A 7,409-nucleotide genomic window follows, 5' to 3' on the forward strand; every position below is an offset into this window, starting at 1 on the left:
GAGATGAAAAATGAGCTCCAACAGAACGTCTATCTCATTCTCTATTGTTAGATGCCATCCATATTAGAAAAGAGAAACTCTATATTTGAATGTTCTCTCCATCCTTCAAAGAAATACGTAGGATGTCATATATGGATGATCTGCTGGAGTACAAAGAGATATGAAAAAAATTATTTTAGATAATCATCTAAATAAAAATATAGATAGTCAAATTTAGATTAGCCGTTGGAAATGCTATAACATGTGCTATTGTATATGCTCGAGGGGGAAAAAAGAAACGCACAATATTCGCATCATGATGAGACGACCGGCCGGCAAGCATATGCATTGTGGAGTTGGAGAAGGCTGCCACATACACGATTCTCGCAATGGGGCCTGTACATGTATGCAACTCCAGCAACATACATCACTTTACCTGCTGCATGCTTTGCTAAGCTTATATACTACTGTACTACACTCTCAAAGAGAGATGAGATGATATGATACATGCTGGCTGCCTGCTGCTGTTCTCTGTACGAATGGTGCATGGCGTATATATGTATGTGTGGACCCTGCAGAATCCCCGACCAAAGGATGCCTCCAAATGCCACAATCTTTTTCTGCCTCCTCCTCGTTGACTGTTTGGTTGACCAGAAATATATATGTGTGATGTGTCTTTCTCTTTTAGCTAGATACTCTCCTTCCTTCACAGTGATTTTTGTTTCTGTTTTAATTAATGTCTCCAGACTGTTTTGATCGTTTGTTTGTCTTTCTTGCATGCTATTTGGTCCCTTAATTTTCTTCAGCGAAATCTTTTTTTTTAATGCCAAAGACCAGCTACACTATCTTTGGCTGCAACCCTGAATTTTTTCTGTGTGTGTGTGTTTCCTGCATAAACAATCGTTTTTTAGCAAAAAAATTGATCCTTTGAAAAACATTGCTACTATACATGGAAATGGATTTTAATCCCTCAAGAAGATATCCGCTCATTTTTGCATGTGCTTCAAGTAGTTATGAAATTTAACATGATAGATTAATATGCAATATATCACTATCCAAATATGCATGTTCAAATTCAATCTCTATAAATTGTAAAAAAACAAATTAAACTTTGGTTAGTAGATGCATATTCACAGTTATATTTGTTTTTTTAACTCAAGAATCAAAGTTGATATTACATAGTTTTATAGTGATATATCGCAAATATTAATCTATCTTATTATTTCATTACATTTTTCGTAACCATTTAGATAACATGCATAAAATTAATGAGGGGATATCTCCTCAAGGGTTTAAAAGACTTTATCTATTAAACTATAATCTAGGTCCATCTTCATAATTTTGTTTGGTGTATGTTCGCCGTGTGATTAAACATGGTAAGGGTTCAAATCTGGTAGACACGAATATTAAACAGCTGGTAGAGTAGCAGTATCAACAGAAATTCAGAAATTTACCATTGGGTCTCCATCTCTGGGGTGTGTTCAAGTTGCATTCATGGTGTTTTCTTTTTCTTTTTTTTCCTGTCGATGGTACGTCGCCTACCACTAAAAGCACAAAGTCGATAGAATCCTGAAAACTAGGACCCCAGGTGCTACTAATTAAGACTCTTGTAACCACTGGGCTACAGGCATTTTCGCGGGTTCATATGTTTTCTCGATAGTATGTGTCGTCTTCCGTGTAATTAAAGAAAATGATAAATCCGGCTTAACATGTATTCCCATCATTGTAGCAACCAACCTTATATATACTGAGTGAGTTGTCCCGTTTTCAGTTCCGAGTGACCACATATTCTTTTTCTGAGTAATTTTATAGTCCAACAAAAAGTATCTCGAGTTACCGGTATCTCGAGGTATTTTTTGTTAGACCGGAGCAAATCTCTCTTTTCCTACACTAACACTAGCAGAGTAGCAGCTAATTAAACAAGTTGCAGGTTGGAAATTATCACCTCATGCATCCCTATGAAAGTGACTAAGTGAATGCATGCTCAGAGTCCATGAACATATATGCACCAGAGACAGAGAGGGTAGTAGTAGTAGCAACTAGCAAGTAGCTAGCTAGTGAATTGGGTTGTGTGTTATTGTGTGTTGGCATTGCATGCGTGGACGTTGGCGATGGAGAGGGAGGGCATGTGAAGCCGTCCCAATCTGCAACCACTAGTTTTGGAGAACATTCTCTTGTCCTCCCTTGGGGAGAAAGCCCCCAACCGCTAGCCTCCAATGCGTTACCTCCAACCTAACCATCCCCATCTCCATCGATCTCCATCTATATATCAATCTTTACATTGCCTACTGCCATGGCCACCGATCTCCACCTCCAACTCGACCATCTCCAACCAAACCAACTGCCACTATCTATTCTGTGTAATTAACTTGCCACTTACAAAAATGATGAGCAAGAGTGATTTATGGATGGGTAGAACTTTCATCTTTGTATTATTAGCGATTTAAAAGACAGTGATTGAAATAAGAGTATGATCAAAGTAGTAACAGTTAAAATTATAAGATTAGAGTAATTTTATCATTCTTAAGGAGGTACTAAGAGGTACCACTGTTTTCTATGTAAAATTTGGTACCTCTTGTTATCTTAGATACTAGAAGGTACTAAATTTATATAGAAAAGAGTGGTACCTCATGGTACCTCCTCAAGGATGAGAAAAAACTCATAAAATTATCTTTTAAAAATTTTAAATTTTTGGTTGTTATTAATCAATTCTTCACTTGCATTGCATTCCAAGTCTTGTAATGCCTATTGGTCAAAAGATGGAGCAGTGGACTGTACCAGGGTTATTTAACAGTCATGTACATGAGCTTTTCTCTGCTGACAGCGACATTGTCCTGTAACTATATTTTACTAGAAGAATATTTGAGCTCATCAGTTACAAATTAAACTCTACCCAGCATCCAATCGAACAGTTGGGGTAGGAAATATATACCTTGATGTTACAGCTAATTAATTAAGTAATGTCATTACCCATATGAAATGGTCAAGAAATAACCGCCTCATATAAATTGAATTCCATATCTGATCACTCATCAGTACATGTTTCAGATACTTCCTCTGCAACTGAATATCATATCGTCGCATGCAACTATACCAACTCTCTCCGTAAAAACGAGACATATATTATTCGTTGCACCAACTGTATCCATTTCTTACAAAATACCATATATGCGTGAAGATTACCTGTTCTGTGTTTGCTGCTCCTGCTCCTGTTACAAGATGCACTACTCGATGATTGCGTTGAAAATTTTCACCGTCTCTGTACATGCATGCGTCGATCGATACACAGTCGTCCAGTAATTAACCTGATGACCAGTAAAAAAAATAGGGACATCTATCACCAGCAGACAGTGAACAGTGGCATGTAATATGGTCCAAATTTGTGGACCGATCGATGGTGTGCATGCGGCTACCAAATTGTTCAGAGACAGCGGCGCCGGCCTCAGCTGAAACCTATCTGATTCGCAAGTACGTGGAGCCAAGCCATCATCCTTTTCTCTGATTGGTATGGCAATGCCAATGGCAATGCTAATCTATCGATCAAACGAGAGAGAGAAAGAGAGAGATAGAGAGAGAGAGGATGTACATGTAGCTAGGTAGGCTGGTAGAAGTGTAAACGAATCTGGGACGCATCCAACTGCACCGGACAAAATCGACTTCGCAATGGAGAAAAATGGAGATCTGAAAGACGCATGCTTTTCTCCCATGTGTCTCTTGCATGCTCTCTAGCTTCTTGCTGCTGCTGCTGCTGCAGCTAGCTGAGCTGGGAAAGGAGAGAGTGAGTGACTAGTAGCTGCTGAAAGTGTAGTGTAGTTTAGTAGCAGTGGATAGATGGAGCAGTGAGTGAGCTTGTGCAGCATGGGAATAACTGAATAAATGGGGATTCCCCTACATGTATGTATGTTCTTCGTATCTGATTGACCCTGCACTTCTGGTCTGTATCAAGAGGCCAAAGTTGACAGTACCACTACTACACTGCATCTGCAACTGCATGAAGCGCCTAGGAGAATCTCTCTCACTGAGCCTAGCTAACTGGTCAAGGAGGCTTTAATTTGTTTGAAACAGATTATGTGATTAGATATAAAGATGAATTAAATACTTTGAGAAGTAAACTTAACCAGCCTAAAATAATCGCACTTTTATCTTTTCTCTTGTGGTTATGCTTATAAGTCGAAATGTGAATTTTCAACCTTTTTAGAGTTGATATGGTTTTGAGGTTTTTTTCAACGTATAGTTTATTTTCAGCATTTGATTTTAGATCACCAAGAACATGTATATAAAAGCTTTATTCATATTTTTTATTTGTAAATATACCATTTTACTTTTTCTTTGAAAAAAACAAAAGATAACCTTCTTGGTCTAAACAAAACAGTATGTCGTAGAAGAAAGCCTTCTAAATATATATAAGTGACAATGAAACAATAATCTGCAGAAATAATCCAGTGAATAAACCGAGCAGTTTCCTTCGGCTAAAATTAATTCTAACCTAAACATATGGGGAGAAATAATTAAGCAATATGTATATCTGATAATACATCATGTGTTCTTGTGCAATTGGTGGTGGTTGTTGGTGGTGCATTGCTGAGAAGGTTACCTTTATTTTGTGTTCTATGTATCTACTACTCCCATTTAATCCCCCATTAAGACTGCATCTTTAACAAAAAAAAAATGTCCCACAAAAATGTATTTTAAAATGATCATTACATTAGAGTTTAAGAAATTAAGTAAGGGCAAATTCATTGAGGTTAGAGAAAGTGGAGACAAATGCATATAAAAATTTGAAAAGTGAATGATATTTTAGTATTTTTGTTTTATTGATATGTACGAGATACGAGAAAGATTAAGTTTTCTTAAGACGGAAGTACGGTAGTTTATATTTCCTCCATTCCACGTTATAAAACTTTCTGATTTTGTCTATATTTTTCATATATACGTGTTAATAAATCTAGTCATATATATAAAACATATACATTGATATATGGATGAATCTGGATAAACCTAAAAAGTCTTACTATATAAAACGGAGGGAGTAGAATTCTAGTACCTAGAAGTAGTAATAAATATATTAATTTCAGGTACACCAACAAACTAATACTGGTGTATGCAATTATGTGGCGCCATGATAACCCTCCCAACTTTAATCTACATGCATCCAAAACTAAAATACACAATGTCTGAAGTGCTTTGTTGGCTGCAGCTACCTAGCATGCTCGTGCATCTTTTTCCCTGCATTAATTTATAGTAAACAATAAAACAATAACCGTTGGGCAGCAGCAGTAATAAGAACAAATTAAGGAGAGAGAGACCAAACAAAGCACAAGTTGACACCAACCCTTACCCCTCTATAAATCCAGCTGCTTCTTCCCCATTGCCTTCTACCTCACCCACCCACTGTTCTTAGCTCTAGCTGCCTAGCTACCACTGCCATGGTCTCCTCCTTGCCTTGTGCTGATCGATTTTTCTCTCCTCGATCGACTCTAGCTTCATGCAGCGTCTACTCTCGATCGTCTTCTTCACCAGCATGTGCTGCTGCTCATCGATCCGATCCGGACATGGATCGATGGATAGATGTACTGTTCATGTCTGAAGAAAAATTACAGGTTTGTTGGTCGATCAGCTCGTGTGTGCGTGCCTGGCTCCCTGTATGCCACTCATGTAGCCCAATCCATGGTGTGTTTGGATGCTGTGGGTGGCGTGCAAGGAGCCAAGCATGCGTGCCATGATCTTTCAGTCTTCTTCTTAATTCTTCCTTAATTCAGATTCTTCAGACATACATATGTGTAGTAGTGGATTTGTTCTTCGAGATGTTAATTAGTGTTCCATAGTTACATATTTCATGTTGATTTGTGTCTGCTTGGTTTAGAATTGCTTTAATTAGCACGGGCGGAACTTATTAAGGATACTGCAAAATCGTTTGGTTTTTCTTGTTCAATCTTGATCTAGATCACTTTGGGAGTTTTTAATCTCTATGAGAAAAGGTCTCTCTCTGGCCCCCTTTTCTTGTAGTTTATATTTAGATCGCATTCATAGTTTTGACTCTAGCTCTCGCTGCAGATTCTTTTCATATATATGTAGTTCCAAAGTTCCAACTAAGCCTGCAGTTTCCAGCAAGATCTAATTAACTAGATAGTATGTTCTGTATATATAATATATATTTAGTCTACATTAATTAAGATGAGTTTTGCATGTTAAATTTGTTACCTTTCTTTGCACATTCGATCAGATGAAGGTTTCTGTGTATTGCGAGCTTCTGTTTAATTGTCTCGTTTTGTTTTGTGCCGAGTGCTTGTTATGATGCATGGAATTAATTAATTAATTAATGTACATATATACGTGATGACATTTGGTTTTCGTTTTGTAGTTTAGTTATTGAATTATTTTCTGGGCTGGCACTTCGGAAACGCATAGCAACTTAATTCAATTCATTTATTGGAATTTGGAAAACTGGCATGTATTTAAATTTCTGCTAGAAACGGCCATCTGTGGCCTGTGGGTTAGATAACAAGCTTCTGCTACCTGTTTGTTTGATTTGACCAAAATATCTGAAATATATATGTATATATGACTTCCTTCAATTTTCTCTCTACGAACTATGTGTGGTCATCCATACGTACTTTGACAAATTTCTCCTCTCTGATCTCTTAAGATCACAGGAAACATGCACGTCTTTAGTTAAGTAATCTAAACTTAAACTTAGGTTTAGTTCCTTTAGATATACAAATGGACATATGTATGAGCTTCAAATTTTTATAACCATTTCGGCTGTTCATAATTTGGAAGAAATCGGGGGTTTGTTCAAACACCTTATGTTGTTCTCTACAATTATATAGCATTATAACTCATTGATTGTGTGTGTAACGGCAAAGGCCGGAGATCGAGATGTATATGTTGAATCGTCCCATATTGGTTGTGGAGGGGCAATGGACTTAGGATATAAATGGAGGAGCCTCTCACCTCAACGGCTAGCTTTTGAGGTGAGAAATGCCATTTACGATCCTACAAGTGGTATCAGAGCCTGGCTAGTTTAACATATCTGGCCCGATGGACACAGTGTGTGAAGGCCTGATGGACCGTAGGGTGCCTGTGGAGATACGGGGGGGCCGTATACCTGATGAACCGTGGGCTGGTGATAGGCCGAATACGGTGAAGGGGCGGTGAAGGGCTGAGGGACACCAATGATTGGTTGTGGAGGGGCAATGGACCTAGGAGCCCCTCACCTCAACGGGGAGATTGTTGAATAGTCTCATATTGGTTGTGGAGGGGCAATGGACCTAGGAGCCCCTCACCTCAACGGCTAGTTTTTGAGGTGGAAAATGCCCTTTACGATCCTACAGTATATAATTTCCACTGTCTTAAAAACAACGGTAAAAAATTCTATTAATTAAATAGAAAATTATCCAGCTCATTTGTATCATAAGACAAAATTAGCT

This window comes from Oryza brachyantha, chromosome 6 (genome assembly GCF_000231095.2).
Source record: "Oryza brachyantha chromosome 6, ObraRS2, whole genome shotgun sequence".
Taxonomy (NCBI): domain Eukaryota; kingdom Viridiplantae; phylum Streptophyta; class Magnoliopsida; order Poales; family Poaceae; genus Oryza; species Oryza brachyantha.